This window comes from Amblyraja radiata, chromosome 31 (genome assembly GCF_010909765.2).
Source record: "Amblyraja radiata isolate CabotCenter1 chromosome 31, sAmbRad1.1.pri, whole genome shotgun sequence".
NCBI lineage: Eukaryota > Metazoa > Chordata > Chondrichthyes > Rajiformes > Rajidae > Amblyraja > Amblyraja radiata.
The window spans coordinates 15,130,085-15,148,023 of record NC_045986.1 but is presented as its reverse complement, the minus strand read 5'-3'; the positions used below and the strand labels follow the sequence as shown (position 1 = coordinate 15,148,023).

The following is a 17,939-nucleotide window of genomic DNA, read 5'->3' as shown; positions in this document are numbered from 1 at the left end:
TTTTCGAGGATGTAACTAGTAGCGTGGATAGGGGAGAACCAGTGGATGTGGTGTATCTGGACTTCCAGAAGGCTTTCGACAAGGTCCCACATAAGAGATTAGTTTACAAACTTAAAGCACACGGCATTGGGGGTTCAGTATTGATGTGGATAGAGAACTGGCTGGCAAACAGGAAGCAAAGAGTAGGAGTAAACGGGTCCTTTTCACAATGGCAGGCAGTGACTAGTGGGGTACCGCAAGGCTCAGTGCTGGGACCCCAGCTATTTACAATATATATTAATGATCTGGATGAGGGAATTGAAGGCAATATCTCCAAGTTTGCGGATGACACTAAGCTGGGGGGCAGTGTTAGCTGTGAGGAGGATGCTAGGAGACTGCAAGGTGACTTGGATAGGCTGGGTGAGTGGGCAAATGTTTGGCAGATGCAGTATAATGTGGATAAATGTGAGGTTATCCATTTTGGTGGCAAAGACAGGAAAGCAGACTATTATCTAAATGGTGGCCGACTAGGAAAAGGGGAGATGCAGCGAGACCTGGGTGTCATGGTACACCAGTCATTGAAAGTGGGCATGCAGGTGCAGCAGGCAGTGAAGAAAGCGAATGGTATGTTAGCTTTCATAGCAAAAGGATTCAAGTATAGGAGCAGGGAGGTTCTACTGCAGTTGTACAGGGTCTTGGTGAGACCACACCTGGAGTATTGCGTACAGTTTTGGTCTCCAAATCTGAGGAAGGACATTATTGCCATAGAGGGAGTGCAGAGAAGGTTCACCAGACTGATTCCTGGGATGTCAGGACTGTCTTATGAAGAAAGACTGGATAGACTTGGTTTATACTCTCTAGAATTTAGGAGATTGAGAGGGGATCTTATAGAAACTTACAAAATTCTTAAGGGGTTGGACAGGCTAGATGCAGGAAGATTGCTCCCGATGTTGGGGAAGTCCAGGACAAGGGGTCACAGCTTAAGGATAAGGGGGAAATCCTTTAAAACCGAGATGAGAAGAACTTTTTTCACACAGAGAGTGGTGAATCTCTGGAACTCCCTGCCACAGAGGGTAGTCGGGGCCAGTTCATTGGCTATATTTAAGAGGGAGTTAGATGAACGGGCCTTTCAGCCCACACTGTTTTGTGCCGAACTTGATGCCAAGTGAAACTGACTTCACCTGTGTGTACATGATCCATATCCCTCCATTCCCTGCACTTCCATGTGCCTGTCTAAAAGCCTCTTAAATGCCACTATCGTATCTGCCTCCACCACGACCCCAGCAATGCATTCTGGGCCCCGACAAATCTGTCGTGAATTACACAGGTGAACCTGTTGAGACGTTGCCCCCCAAAACTGGCTATAAAAAGACAAGACCATCTGAGTAAGATTTGTTGGAATTTGAGGCCATGCTGATATGCGTGTGTACAGTGGATTACAGTATCTATGTTTTAAATATATTGCATGAGATTAGATTAGTGTATTGTCATATACACCAGGTGCAATGAGATTCCTCGTTTGCGTAAAGCTCACAGTGTTCATTCAATCATGATAAATACGAGGACTGGAACGGCACAAGCGTGCGAGAGTGTGTGCATTCTGAGGTTGCGCAAAAATAGAAAAAATAATGTTCAGTAACAGAATAACCAAGTGAGGATGGAGTTAAAGGTACATGGCACGCGCTCCAGGAAGCGGGTGTGAATATGGTGTTTAGTTTAGTTTAAATCAGAGATACAGTGCTGAAACTTGGAAAGGTTTGGTAAGTGGGCAAATGCATGGCAGATGCAGTATAATGTGGATAAATGTGAGGTTATTCACTTTGGTGGCCAAAAACAGGAAAGTAGACTATTATTTGAATGGTGGCCGATTAATAAAAGGGGAGATGCAATGAGACCTGGGTGTCATGGTACACCAGTCATTGAAAGTAGGCATGCAGGTGCAGCAGGCAGTGAAGAAAGCGAATGGTATGTTAACATTCATAGCAAAAGGATTTAAGTATAGGAGCAGGGAGGTTCTACTGCAGTTGTACAGGGTCTTGGTGAGACCACACCTGGAGTATTGCGTACAGTATTGATCTCCAAATCTGAGGAAAGACATTCTTGCCATAGAGGGAGTACAGAAAAGGTTCACCAGACTGATTCCTGGGATGTCAGGACTTTCATATGAAGAAAGACTGGATAGACTCGGCTTGTACTCGCTAGAATTTAGAAGATTGAGGGGGGATCTTATAGAAACTTACAAAATTCTTAAGGGGTTGGACAGGCTAGATGCAGGAAGATTGTTCCCGATGTTGGGGAAGTCCAGAACAAGGGGTCACAGTTTAAGGATAAGAGGGAAATCTTTTAGGACCGAAATGAGAAAAACATTTTTCACACAGAGAGTGGTGAATCTCTGGACTTCTCTGCCACAGAAGGTAGTTGAGGCTAGTTCATTGGCTATATTTAAGAGGGAGTTAGATGTGGCCCTTGTGGCTAAAGGGATCAGGGGGTATGGAGAGAAGGCAGGTACAGGATACTGAGTTGGATGATCAGCCATGATCATATTGAATGGCGGTGCAGGCTCGAAGGGCCGAATAGCCTACTCCTGCACCTATTTTCTATGTTTCTATGTTTCTATGAAACAGGCCCTTCAGCGATTCCCGTACACTAACACTATCTTACAAACTGAGGATGATTTACAATTTTACCAAGCCAATTAACCCACTCCAAAGTATGTCTTTGGCGTGCGGGAGGAAACTGGAGCTCTTGGAGAAAACCCACGCAGGTCACGGGGAGAACGTACAAACTCTGTACAGACAAACACCCATAGTCAGGATCAAACCCGGGTCTCTGCCGCTGTAAGACGCCAACTCTACCGCTGCGCCACCGTGCCGCCCCGTAGTTCATGAGTCTGATAGCAGTGGGGAAGAAGCTTCTTAAGTGTGGACACCTGAGCTTTCTGTCTGAGAAAGTAGAAGCAAGAAAAGGGAATGACCAAGGTGATGGGTCTTGGTGATGATATTTCCAGCCTTCCTGATGCAAAGCGTAGTGAAGATGAACTGGAGAGAAGGAAGTGATGAGCCTGTGTTCACCACTCTCTGCAGGTTCATGCGGTCAAGAGCAGAGCCGTTTCCATGCAATGCTGAGAGGCAGTCTGCAGAATACCTTCTGCAACATAACTGCAGAGGCTTTTTAAAATCCTCCTGGACATGCTGAATTTTCTCAGACACCTAAGATGGTAAACTCGCTGATGGGCTTTTTTGATCACTGCGTCAGAAGTGTGAAGGGACCAGGTTATCTTGCTCGTGAAATAAAAATGAACTATAGAAGCTGGTTTAAGGGTCACAACCCGAAACAGCACCAATCCATGTTCTCCAGAGATGCTGCCTGACCCGCTGAGTTACTCCAGCACTTTGTCTCTATCGTGCTAATGATATGGATGCCTAGAAACATGATAACTACATTTACAGTGGCTCCATTGATGAGGTTGTGTTCACAATAGACAATGGACAATAGGTGCAGGAGGAGGCCATTCGGCCCTTCGAGCCAGCACCACCATTCAATGTGATCATGGCTGATCATCCCCAATCAGTACCTCGTTCCTGCCTTCTCCCCATATCCCCTGACTCCGCTATCTTTAAGAGCCCTATCTAGCTCTCTCTTGAAAGCATCCAGAGAACCTGCCTCCACCGCCCTCTGAGGCAGAGAATTCCACAGACTCACCACTCTGTGAGAAAAAGTGTTTCCTCATCTCCGTTCTAAATAGCTTACTCCTTATTCGTAATCTGTGGCCCCTGGTTCTGGTCTCCCCCAACATCGGGAACATGTTTCCTGCCTCTAGCGTGTCCAAGCCCTTAACAATCTTATATGTTTCAATGAGATTCCCTCTCATCCTTCTAAACTCCAGAGTGTATAAGCCCAGCCGCTCCATTCTCTCAGCATATGACAGTCCCGCCATCCCAGGAATTAACCTTGTAAACCTACGCTGCATTCCCTCAATAGCAAGAATGTCCTTCCTCAAATTAGGGGACCAAAACTGCACACAATACTCCAGATGTGGTCTCACTAGGGCCCTGTACAACTGCAGAAGGAGATTTCGATATTCAGTTCCCAGCCCCTTGCTTCCTTTGTTCAACAACGACATGGTCTGGACACATTTTGCACAATGTTCTCGATCTCCGTCTTGTTACGGTTGTTGATCTGGCCAAAAACAGTACTATAATTGGCGAACTTAAAGATCGAGTTGGCGCTGTACTCGATAACAGTCATGGTTGTCCAAGGAGTGGAGCAAGGGACTGAGCACACAACCCTGAGGAGCACCAGTGATGAGGGTCAAGGAGGAGGCAATGTTATGACCAGTTCTAACCCACAGTATGCTCATCACCCATCTCCGAGTCTCTCCCCTCTCTCCTTCCACATGTTCCCATCCCTCTGGCGTTACATTTCACTCCTCCTCCTCTTTCCTTATCTGATCCTTTTGTCTCTTGTCATCCCTTTGGCCCTTGTCATTTACTCCACCCATCTGCCAATCAACCCCCCCCCCCCTAATCTGTATCCACCTATCACTTGCCCAGGCTCTGCCCCACCTCTCTCTCTCTACTCTAATCAGTCTGGGAAAAAATTCCCAACACAAACATCATCTGTCCACTGCCTTCCATAGATGCTTCCTGACCCGCTGAGTTCCTCCAGCACTTTATGTTTTGCTCATGGTTCCAACATCTGCGGTTCCTTGTGTCTCCACTTCACTGCGACCATTAAGAAGTTAACTTTGATACATAATCATGCTTGTGTGCCTACAGTAAAGGCCAGAATATTGTAAACTGAACTTAATTTTAAGTAAAGTCCAAACCATCTGCCTCATGTTAATGAAGTATTTTTAAGCTTCATAACACACTGTTTATTGGGCTACGGTGATTTTTTCACTGGACTGACTTGGTCTCATTTTCCACTTTGCTATATTTGTAATGGTGTTTGATTCAGCCTGAAGCTGAATGCAGAAGCATTTCAGCTGTAATACAATGATAACAGTGCCATAAATAAATTTGATGCGCCTAATAAAAAAACATATAACTGCAACAAAAAAAACGTCATTAAGTCTATAAGGAAAGAAACTATTTTCCAAAGTATTCTACATCTGTTTAATTAGTGAATGCAAATTAGTCAGAAGAGTCTGGCTTAGTTGGTCTTGTTCTTTCCTCTGCCACTGTACTTATGTTCTCTGCTCTATATTCTTGGGGATGACAGAGGACATTCGGTTTCTTGAGGCTTTTCCACCATTCAATAGTTTGGGCGGCACAGTGATGCAGCTGCTGAAGTTCCTGCGTCCTGGGTTCGATCCTGGCCTTGGGTGCTGACTGGGACGTTTGCACGTTCTCCCTCTAAGTATTGTCTGGGTGCTCCGGTTTCCTCCCACATCCCAAAGACGTGCAGGGTTGTATATTAATTGGCCTCTCTGTACGTTAAAAACAGGCTCTAATATGCAGGGAATGGTTGAGCAAATGGGACAACATAGAACTAGTATGGACAGATGATTAATGGTCGGTGTGGACTTAGTGGGATGAAGGGCCTGTTTCCATGTTGCATTTCTAAACTAAACAAAAATTTCAAGCTTGATCCCTGGCTTCTCATTCTTAGATTTAGACCCCCCCCCCTCAGACCAAGTAGGTGTGGAGATTCAGTCCATCATCGGCTCTGACCTTCCTTCCATCGAGGGGATTTATCGCAGTCGCTGCCTCAAAAAGGCTGGCAGTATCATCAAAGACCCACACCATCCTGGCCACACACTCAGCTCCCTGCTACCTTCAGGTAGAAGGTACAGGAGCCTGAAGACTGCAACAACCAGGTTCAGGAATAGTTACTTCCCCTCAGCCATCAGGCTATTAAACCTGGCTCGGACAAAACTCTGATTATTACCAACCACTTTCTGTTATTTGCACTATCAGTTTATTTATTCATGTGTGTATATATTTATATCATGGTATATGGACACATTTATCTGTTTTGTAGTAAATGCCTACTATTTTCTGTGTGCTTAAGCAAAGCAAGAATTTCATTGTCCTATACAGGGACACATGACAATAAACTCACTTGAACTTGAACTTGAACTTGAGATTCGCAAGCCTCTGGAAGAAGAAGTCTCTTCTTGATTCAGCCCTGCTTAGCTAAAGACTATGGTGCAGACTCAAGAAGCAGCAAATGCAGCAATTTTAAGAACAACACAAAGTGCTGGAAGAGCTCCGGCAGCATCTGTGGAGGAGAATGGACAGATGCCATTTTGGGTCAAGACCCTTCTTTAGTCATTGGCGCAAGGGGCGAAAGCTGGAAAGAGGAAGTGGGGTTGGGACGAAGCCTGCCAAGTTCCACACTGTTTTGAGTAGGGGGAGATCTAGGTTTTGTCCTACTCCCACCACTCATTTCCATCTATATTTCTCCTATCGGTCTATAAAAGGGTCCCAACCCAAAATGTAATTTGTCCATTCAGTCCACAGACGCTCCCTGACCCATGGAGTTCCTCTAGCACTTTGGTGTTTATTTTTGCTCAAGATTCCAGCGTCTGCGGTTTCTTGTGTCTCAGTTCAAATTTGCTACACAGAATAATAAGACTTGAAAAATTAAACAGAGCACTGAGTATACCTCTAGAGCAATGACATTAGAAAGCTATGGAACTTTTGTTAAACTTGTATTAGAAGATTGAACATGGAACTTAGACCAAGCCCTTTGGCCCACAATGTCTGTGCCCATCTTGATAGCAAGACCAACACTGATCTGCCTGTGCCATTATAACCATTATTTGTCCATTCCCTAGATATCCATGTGCCTTTCTAAAAAACTCTTAAATGTCACAATCGTATCTGCCTCAACTACCATCCTGGCTGTGCGTTCCAGGCACCCATCACACTCAGTGTATAAAAAAAACTTGCCCCACACATCTCCATTTAAGTTTATCTTTAAATGTGTATTGTACAGAAGAACAGAGAAGACTGTGGAGCCTGATTTAATTTTAGTTTAGTTTAGAGATTCAGCGTGGAAACGAGCCCTTTGGCCTACCGAGTCCGTGCCGACCAACAACTGCCCGTACACCAGTTCTGTGTTATCCCAGTTTTGCATCCTACACACTAGGGGCAATTTTACCGAAGCCAATCAACCGACAGACCTGCTCGTCTTTGAATTGCGGGAGGAAACCGGAGCACCCGGAGAAAACCCACGCGGTCACAGGGAGAATGTACAAACTCCGTACAGCTGTAGTCGGGATCGAACCCAGGTCTCAGGCGCTGTCAGGCAGTAATTCTACCGCTGCGCCACTGTGCCGTTCTAGTTGTCGACACCACTGCACCTCTGGTCCACTGATATCAATTTAAATAAAGCTGAGTGCTACCCAGTGAACATTATCGTTGGATATATTCAACACCGGCCATGAATGGCAGATTTCACCGCCCCCAGAATACTGGACTATTTGATGCTTTCAGGAGAGAGCTGGAAGTGAATTGAAACGCGAATACTGGGCTGTAATCGGTGAGCTTAGTGATGACTGATGAGACCTGCTTCTCATTTTGTCTGGCTAAAATGAGTTTTTAATGCAGTGTGATGGTTTATTTATCTTTGTTTTCTTCACGAAAATCCCATTACATTTTTCCTCTGCTTTAATGTGAAGCCAAGACCGATGAAATGCCTTCTTCATCGGTGCAAGATGGTGATTGAAATCTAATGGAGGGAGCGAGAGGGAGCAGGGATAAGAGAGCTTAAAGTGGATTGTCTGCCATTAGACCCATGATGATTCACCAGTACTTCTCTCAAACAAACCTGATCCTTGATACACTTTCCATTATGGTTAAGAGCAACTTTCCTGAATACCCTGTGCTGAAGAGGCCGTTCCCATGCTGTGTGACTCTCTATCTCAATCCAGTCCTCTGCTCAGTTTTGGTCACCCCTGCTTTAGGTATGATACCATGAAGCTGGAAAGAGTACAGAGAAGATTTACCAGGATGCTACCAGGACTCGCGTTGGGCAGGCTAGGACTTTATTTCTTGAAGCACAGGAGGCTGAGGGGTGACCTTGTACAGGTGCATAAAATCTTGAGTGGGATAGATGGAGTGAATGCACAGTCTTTTTGCCAGGGTATATGAATTGAGATCTGGAAGGCATAGGTTTAAGCTGTGGGAAGAAACATTTAACAGGAACCTGAGGAGCAACTTTTTTCACAGAGATAATGCTAAGTATATGAAACAAGCAATTAGCTGACATTTGGGCGTTTTCATGGATAGGAGAGGTTTAGCGGGTATGGGCCAGGCATGGGATTACCTTAGATGAGACATCTTGGTCAGCGTGGATGAGTTGGGCCGAATGGCCTGCCTCTGTGCTGAATGACTCTGACTATCTCCTGTTCATGTTGCCAATGTTTAGTGTCATGGTGTTCGGTGAGTAGTGCTTTTAATGAGGATTATGCAGAGGCAGCTCTTTAGTGAAACAAACTGACTCTGAAGCAGATGGAAAACTGAGGTTCTTGCAGGGAGCATCTTTTTCTCAACTGAAAAGAAACTGGGCGTAGAGTTGATTCTTGAGGGATGGCGAGGGCAACATTTTATTGCTTATCTCTAATTCAAGGATGATCTTTTATTCAAGGACGATCTGTATCTTCGCCTTTGCTCGACCTATTGTACTGAAGTTTGACAAGATTGTCTGTATGTATGGCATATCCATCTGTTTGCATAGCATGCAAAACAAAGCTTTTCACTGTACCTCGATAGGCGTGACAGTAATAAGCCTAAACCTCTCACTCAAGCCCGCAAGTCAAAGTACCATCCCGATCAATCTCCTCTGCACCTTTCTCATTTCATGACATCCATGGCCATTCCTTACACTGGGGGATGGAAATGCGAGTGAAAGCGAGAGAATGCGTTTGACCATCGCTTGACAGCATGGTTCAACTTTCCCACTTTAGCCCCTGTATCCCCGATGATTGCACCTCTGCTGTGCTGAACTGCACCAAGGGCATTTAATTCATAAAAACCTATTGGCATATCTGAGCAGATCGCGTACGTGGACTGAAGCCAGATGAGGGAATTAGCTCGAAGATCACTTTCTGGATTAATGTGAGTACATGAGGAGAATAATATGGATGTCTGACTAGAACGGACAAGATTGCAATGTAGGAAATTAAATCCTCATGTAAGCAAGTATAGAGAAGACAAAACATATGACATAAAATGTTTACATTCGGATCCTTCTGCTCGTACCCCAAGGGATAAAGACTCTTTTGTAAAGTGAAGTTCTGCTTGAATTGCCTTGTGTTGTGTTGAAATTAGCCATGGTCAAGCTTCACATACAGTCGTGCATCAGCGCTCTATGCCATTCCTCTGCTGGAAGTGGATTGTATTTACAGAGGCTGCAGGCTCTGCATGGATAAAGTCATGGACTACTGACAGTCGGCTGGTTAAAGCAGCACAACGGTTGTTATGTTTATTTTGTATATAAATCTGTGCTCTGGATAGGACTGGGGGTTTCTCGAGGAGCGAGCATCCGTGGTTTACACCTCTGCTTCATTAGGTTGCACTGGCGATGGGAGGCAATAATTTAATTTGTTTTACTCCCTCTGATGCATGCTGAGCTCTGGTCAGGTATCGCCAACTAGTGGCCCGTAGTATTAATAAATAAAAGCACCGGGCATCAGCGACTGCTACCGTCCTCACTGACTTGGTGTCCTCCCCACTTTTCGGCTAACATCTATGGACGAGAGCAGGTTTCCTCGGTCAGTCTTCGATGGGCTTTCCTCTCGCTGATTGCACTGGTGTTATCCCAGGCAGCTCCTGTCAGCTGTCCCAGCCTGTGTACAGCACTCTGCCAGCCCAGGGCAAGACTCCCTGAGCTCTCAGCACTGTTCGAGGGTCTCTGCTTAAACAGCCCTCTGCAGTCACTCAACATGCCATGTTCCCCCTTCAGGATTGGGAAATCTAAGAAATTCTGGTAAGTTTTAATTTCAATCTTGACTGAAGAGAAATTATTTTTCTCCTTTTGCATGGTAATATTAATCCTTCATTATCACTTTGAGATTTACATATATTATGTGTATGTATATGTATATATATATTAAATGCTGGCTTTTCAAAAAGCATTGTTTAATTCTTTCTCTCTGACTGCTTGAGAACATCAGAGATTTTCCCTTCATCCTGTTCAGTGAGGGTATTTGCTTCAAAGATTGCCACTCTGCGAAATGCTCCCCTCTCCCAACATTACATAGTGGAGCCACAGCAGCGAGCTGGGTCCTCATTTATCAGAATAAGTCACATTAGCACTCCTCAATTAATCTTGCAGTTTATCCAAATGCAGCGCTTTGGGGAAAAGCAGCCGCTGTTGGCAGTAAATAAAAACGCTTTCACACTGTCCGTGGAATGCAAAGCATCTGGCCAGCTGTTCTGAGCCGCAGTGTGGAAGACTGACACACGTAAGGTGGCGGAATGTGGCTTTTAGCAGCTTTGATCAGGACAGAAGCAGATAACTTGTGAGGTCATTTGCTATCATGACCAAAAGGCCCAAGGGAGAAATTCCTTCAGACATTTTTTAAACGTCAGAAGAGTCATCAGGTATTTTAATGCAATTACCAAGGAGGGCACATCAGCAATCCCCATCTTTATTTAATAGACATTCACACTTACAATACGATTTGTATCAGACCGATGATATTTAGCAAAGATCTCCTCCGCCTGTTGGTTTGGAGAATCGTATTGACAGCAAAGATGCTGCCTTTTTATCATCAACTTCATTCATATTCCATGAGCCTGTTCTCAGCTGCATTCCTGCAAATAGCACGGAAAAACTCGATAGGCTTTTGTTCCATCAAGGCTCCGAGATTGATTGAATCACCAATGTAAGTTTAATCGGATTCCATCACCGTCACGTTGAATGTTGAATTACAGAATGAAGGTGGTGAAACCTGCCCCAAACATTTATGGTGCATTGGCGTGGAGACCTTGGTAATCATTACCAGAGCTGCAGAACAGTTATTGAAATTACTTGTGTTGGGATCAAACTATCACGTGTTTGGTTCAGAGCTAAAGTAATCTATAATTAAGCAAAACATCACCATCCAAAATAAATGTCCACCTGATCTGTTATATCCCAGCAATAATTTGAACTTCTGTGTCACTTTTAGCTTGGCAAATCATCTTGGGCACATTGTCGATCAAAACATTGCATGTTGACACAAAGGGGTGGCCAAAAACTTTTGTCAAAATTGGTCGGTCTCTTAAGTTGAATCTTTAAAGGGGAAGGTGAGGAATTCACATGCTCGGTGACCAGGCAGCTGAAAGAGAAGGCCACCAGCTCTGGATTTGACCAGAAATTAAGGCCTCGGATGTGGAGAGTGGAGCTAGATCAGTAAATCTGGGAGTATCAAAGAGTTGAAGGGTAGTTTCAACGGATGAGCAGAAGTGGGTCAGATTCAGGTAATGTTAATAAGTTGAAGGTAAACAGTCTTGGTGATGATGTAGAGCCGACGACTCTTCTCGCAGTTAGATCTGACAACATGGTTAAAAAGAAACGGAAAAAGACTCAAAGTGCTGGAGTAACTCAGTGGTGAGCATGGATTGGTGACGTTTCAGGTCAGAACCCATCTTCAGACAAAAGGAATGTGGTTCAGCTTCAGACATTTGTCAGGAAGAGGGATCGCTGGTTGTGAGGATAAAAGATTTGTAACAGGAATCCAAGATGGCGACTTTATTCTTCCTTGTATTCAAATTGAATGCATCTCTTTTATTAAATAACATAACACCCAGCAGGTGAGGAGAAAGGAGGAGAAGGAATTTCATTAGTCAACAGGTGGTGAATTTGTGGAATTCATTGCCACAGAAGGCTGTGGAAGCCAAGTCAATGGATAATTTTAAGGCGGAGATTGACAGATCCTTGATTAGTACGGGTGTCAGGGTTTATGGGGCGAAGGCTGGAGAATGGAGATCAGCTATGATTGAATGGTGGAGTAGACTTGATAGGCCGAAGGCCCTAATTCTACTCCTATCATATATGAACTTAGTATATGATTCCTCCTCCTGTCTGTTTATTATGAAAGGGGACAATAGATAGATTTGCAGCATGTGTTGGTGAATATATTTTGCTAGAGGCATTTTTCAGGCACATGAACAGGCAGGGAGTACAGGGATATAGACCGTATGCAAGCAAATAGGATTTGTTGAATATGTTATCGTGATTGGCCAGACATTATGAACTGAAGGCCTCTGCTATACCATTCTATGTACATTCCACGTGTGTCTGCATTTGCCCCCCCTCTTCAGTTAACAATTAACGCTCTATTTGGTCAACTTCCAGTTATTTGCAAAGCAAAACCCAAAATGCTAGTAACTCAGGAAGTCAGACAGTATTTGTGGAAGGAATGGATAGGCAACATTTCAGTTAGGGGCCCTTCTTCAGTCCTGACCCGAGACGTCATACATCCATTCCCTCCATAGATGCTGGTTGACCCTCTGGGTTAATCCAGCATATAGTGTTTTGCTCACGATTCCAGCATCTGCAGTTCCTTGTGTCTGCTTTGTAAACTCATTTGTTTGCTTACTAAATGAAAACATTTTTGCAATTATTGGGGATGGTCTGAGATAATAATAATAATAATAATAATAATAATGGATGGGATTTATATAGCGCCTTTCTAACACTCAAGGCGCTTTACATCGCATTATTCATTCACTCCTCAGTCACACTCGGTGGTGGTAAGCTACTTCTGTAGCCACAGCTGCCCTGGGGCAGACTGACGGAAGCGTGGCTGCCAATCTGCGCATACGGCCCCTCCGACCACCACCAATAAGATAAGATAGCAGTCAACTCTTGCAGAATGTTTGTGTCTGCTAGAAATCTGCTTCTTCCCTCTACCCCCCCCCCCCCCCACCACCTCCATTCCTGCCACAAATGCTGCCTGACCTGCTGAGTTCCTCCAGTGCTTTGTGTTTTGCTCGAGATTCCAGCATCTATAGTCTCTTGTGACTCCCTCTCAGTGTGTGAAAGGTGTGTTTACATTCAATACCTGCTGCAATAGAACACAGTGCTGGTCCTGAAAGCTTAACAAAGGAATGATTAGGTTGTCGCTTTGTCTTCTCGTGCTGTCTTTTCACGTTATACCAGCGGTTACTCCAGATACTGTAAGTTCAATAAGAAGCACTTCCCTTCCTGTCCCACCACAGCCTCTCATCAGAATCAGAATCAGAATCAGAATCACACTTTATTCGCCAAGTATGTTTTGCAACATACGAGGAAATTCATTTGCCAGGTCAGTCATACAACTAAAAAGCAACAGATCACTCAAAAACACATTTTATCATGAACATCCACCACAATGACTCCTACACATCCCTCACTGTGATGGAAGGCGAAATAAAGTTCATGTCCCTTCCCTTAGTTCTTCTTAGTCATGGGCCTCGTGCCCCCGTTGACGGGACGATCTTGGCTCCCGTAGCCGGGGGCGTTCGGACCCTCTGCGTCGAGGCGATCAGCTCCTGCATTGGGGGTACGTCAGCTCCCCCGCGCTGGACGATCGATTATTGGAGAACAAATTGAGCTGATGGAATTAACGATATCCACAGCCACAATGCAGAGCTGTATATCTTCAGGGCAGCAATTTTTCCAAATTTAAATGTTGTCATTAAAGTTAATGGATGTTGACTGCAGCTTGCATTATAAAAAATCAGTTGACTCAACTGAAAAATCACCAGTACAGAAACTCTTTTCTAGTAATGAAGGATGGCTCATCTCTTGAGAATATAAAACAAAGAGATGAAAGATTGAATGCAAGTCATTTTGAACTGAGGGTGCAAGAGTCTGTTGGAGCTGCGGACGTTGCGATGAATGCTGGGGTAATGGCGACATTGGTTACCTTGGATGAGGTGCAGAATAAAGTGATGTTGGAGTGGAATGGGTAAAGAAGGTTGGAGCCATTGACTGGTTGGGCAATGAGAAGCAACCTCGGCTGTTAGGGCCAAATAGCCTGATACATGAATCGAGAAAAAACTGCAATGTTCAACTCTGAGATCTTGTGGAATACTGTCAGTAGGTTTGGTGATCTCTGTAGGAAGAGCAATAGTTCATGTTTTGGGTGGAAGTCTCTTTATCAGGACTGTGATATCGCCTCACATTTGCTGGAGGTTCCATTTGATGGTCTACTTTAGTGGCCTTAGTGGTACTGCAGTGGGGCCTGGCCAGGTTTTCTCCACAATGACTTTGGTTCATATTCCTGTCTTCAACACAACGCCATTATTTTGTGGGAAATGAGAGCAGAATTAGGCCATTCTGCCCATCAAGACTACTCCAAATTCAATCATGGCTGATCTATCTTTCCCCCTCAACCCCCTTCTCTGCATCAGGAAACCTGCCTTGGAGTGGAGTTGGTGGCAGAGAAACAGAGGTCCATTGATAAATGCCTTGGTATTGATATTAGTTTATTGTTGTTGAGTGTATTAAGATACAGTAAAAAAGTTTGTGAGCAACAAGTAGTGCAAAGAGAAAAATAACCAGAATGAAGAGTAAAGATTTACAGCTAGACGGAAAGTGTAGATAAAGAAAAGTGCAAGGACCTCAATGAGGTAGGTTGGGAGATGAGGACTATTAATTTTGCTTATGAGAGAACGTTCAGTGGTCTGGTGACAGCAAGGAGGACACTGCTCCTGATTCTGACAGTACGTGCCTTCAAGTTTTTGTATTTTCTGCCTAACGGGAGAGTGGAGAAGATCAAATGATTGGGAGTTGATTTGGCCTTGATTATGTTGGCAGCTTTTGCGGGATTTCACATCTGAAACCTTTGTAAATCACACAGCACAGAAACAGTCTAATCGATCAATCGTCAAAACCTGCACAGCACTCCCCACAACCCTCCCCTCATCCCGAAAAATGCTTCACCCTGTCCACTGATCCTTCTATTCCTTTCTCCATCCCGTGTTTTTCCACAACTCTTTTGTTTTGCACAATTATAGAAAGGATGTCAATAAGTTGGATAGGGTGTATGATTCAGCTGGATGTTAACTGGGCAGGTAGGCTTGAAGCATAGGACGAGGTTGGATAGGCTGGGACATTTTTCTTTGGCCTGTAGGAGGCTGAAGAATGACATTACTGAGGTGTACAAGATCACGAAGGGCACGGATAAAGTGAACGCTCATTTTTGTGCCCAGGAAAAAAGGATTCTAAAACTAGAGGGCGTAAGCTTAAGGAGAGAGGTGAGAGATTTAAGAGGGATCTCAGGAACAATCATTTCACTCAGATATAATTCAAAGATATTTTCACTCAATATAGTTATGACTTTTAAAAGACATTTGGACAGATGTATGTATAGGAAGGGTATAGAGGAATATGGGCTAAATGCAGACAAATAGGATGGCCCAGTATGCCAACATGCCAACCAAGATGGCCAACATGCCAAACAAGAAGGAAGGCTGAAGTCCTCCCATGAGGTGATTTGAGGCTAATATGCAAATGCAGCACTGAAGGAGGGCAATGCTGTCATTATGAATGAGATTTTAAATCCAGCTCACAGGTAAAGTTCAAAGTCCCTATGGTGTAATGGTGAGCCAAGTATGTGTCAAGGAAGGAACTGCAAATGCTGGTTTATATCGAAGATGGGCACAAAATGCTGGAATAACTCAGCGGATCAGGCAGCATCTCTGGAGAAAAGGGGTCTGAAGAAGGATTCCGACCTGAATCGTCACCTATTCCTTTTCTACAGAGATGCAGCCTGTCGGCCTGAGTTATTCCATCATTTTGTGTCTATCTTCAAGTTATATATTAACTTGGTCTGCATGGATAATCTCCATTATACCATCCTAATCCTATGAGAATGTTACCTGATCAAAATATCCCCTTCACTCAATCGGAGCTCCACCCAGCCATGCTGCCCTGAGCGTATAGTTCCTCCTCCCTGTGACCTGCTGTTGCTGAGTAGGCGTGGTATTTACACTCGAGTAATGCTGATCCAAGTTGAGTGTTTAGTGAAACACTACTCCACAGTTTCCTTGAAAGAACTCCACGACCCATTCAAGTTCTTCGCAATCTGCCTTCCCAAAATTTGGACTTCTCAGGTGTGTTTATTTACTTATTCCCAACTTAAAACCAGTAGCAACTGGAACGTCTGTGTGAGTTTGATTGTTAAAATCGTTTTCTTCAAGTAACGTGACTTTTCATTAATAAATAGTCTGAGCCTGGGTTTACATTCATTATTGACATTTAGCATAGTGTGAATGTTTGGAGCCTTGACTATAATTTGGTCAAAAGATGTAACATTTATTTATAATTCAGTTCAACGTGTGTACTTTATAAATTAATCAACAATAAACCCAAATGTTTATTTAATTGAAAATCTGCAGTTGCTGGCGTTTGTATGTAGTACAACCTTCACAGTGTGTTACCTGTTGTTCCACGGTTCGAGATACTCACTGGTGCCAGAGGGTAGTTAATCCGTGGGACTCATTGCCACAGAGGGCTGTGGAGGCCATGTCAGTGGATATTTTTAAGGCAGAGATAGACAAATTCTTGATTAGAACGGGTTTCAAGGGTTATGGAGAGAAGGCAGGAAAATGGGATTAGGAGGCAGAGATCAGCCATGATTGAATGGCAGAGTAGACTCGATGGGCCGAATGGCCTAATTCTACTCCTATAATTTGTGTTCTTGTGTACTTCGAGATGGATGTCTTGAGTTCTTGAGCTGCATTAACCTTGTCTGTAAGATCTATAATGATCAATGTCTGAGGTGTTGTATTTGCAGCATTTATCCATTATATAAAACAGGCTCCCCCTATCACACCGCTCCCCGAAACTCCCCTCTTCTATTAATTCCATCCTTGCTTCACATTGCAAACATCAAACGCACTGCCTTCATCAACACTTCCTTGACAAATTCAATCGCATTAGGCACAGTGTTTCAATAAATGCGCACAGCCTGTCTGTGATTAATCTTTGAAGGTTTATGATTTCCCTCAGAAATAATCCCAACAAATTTGCAAGTCACCGATGTTAAATTAATTGGTCTGCAATGAGTTTATTCTTTCCTCCCTTTTTAAACAACGGAACAACATTAGCAATCCTTCAAGCATCTGGCACCACCCCTGGACCAGGGCGGATTGAGAAATGATGGTCAAAGCCTCTGCAACTTCCTCCTTTGCTTCTCTCCACCACCCAGCTACCTTTGACATGAGCCTTGTGATGGCCAATGACCTGATTTTTATAGAGTGTGAGCCAGAGAAGGATCAGGATCTGGGTGTTTTTAGATACAGAACAACTGTTCTTTCTTGCAAGCGGTGCACTGGATCTAAAAGGACCACTTACTGGCTCACTGAAGGCAACCCAAGTTTCATAAGGTTATAAGGAATAGGAGTAGAATGAGGCCATTCGGCCCATCAAGTCTACTCCGCCATTCATTCATGGTTGATCTATCTCTTCCTCCTAACCCCATTCTCCTGCCTTCCCCCATAACCTCTGACACCTGTATTAATTACCTGTACATTGACCCTCTGACGGAGCGAAACTTCCTCAGCACTGCAGTGGACTCTTTGAGCAGGCGTCTCTCTGAGTTTTCATTTTCTGGCTGGGGGAAAGGGAGGGGTTGGGGGGGGGGTAAGTGGGAGATTATTCTACCCTGATCAACGGTATAGACCTTCGCAGCACGGTCCCATGGCTGCAAGGTATTCTGGTGCTTGCCGGGATCATCGAAGATGTCAGAGGGGAATGGGACCTTGTTTTGCTCATCATCGTGCAACACAAGTCCCCCTTCTACAGCTGCACTATGAACGCTGGTAGCAGTTTCCCTCTTCACGCAGAAAGTGTGACCCAATTGTGTCCTTGACTGAAACACAACTGTGTACATGCAAACATTGTTTATCAGATAATGCACCAAAAAGCATGCAAAAGCTGATCGAATACAGAGCAAGACCGTTAGCCAATAATATCCGGTGCCAAACATGCCAAGTTAAACACGCGTCCACCGCCAGCATGTGATTCACATC

General features: G+C 44.3%; 1 protein-coding gene across 3 annotated transcripts in view; it reads left to right on the top strand.

The window, feature by feature from the left end:
- The window catches only part of LOC116990323 (RAP1 GTPase activating protein), a 290,150-nt gene that overhangs the window by 80,478 nt on the left and 191,733 nt on the right, over positions 1-17,939 (top strand). The window contains exon 1 of one of the 3 annotated variants that reach the window (XM_033047843.1): positions 15,908-16,019. The exons of the other annotated variants lie outside the window; for them this stretch is intronic. The gene's annotated coding sequence lies outside the window, so the exon portion shown is untranslated. Of the gene's footprint in view, positions 1-15,907; positions 16,020-17,939 lie in introns of those variants that run through there. 3 annotated transcript variants of the gene reach the window in all.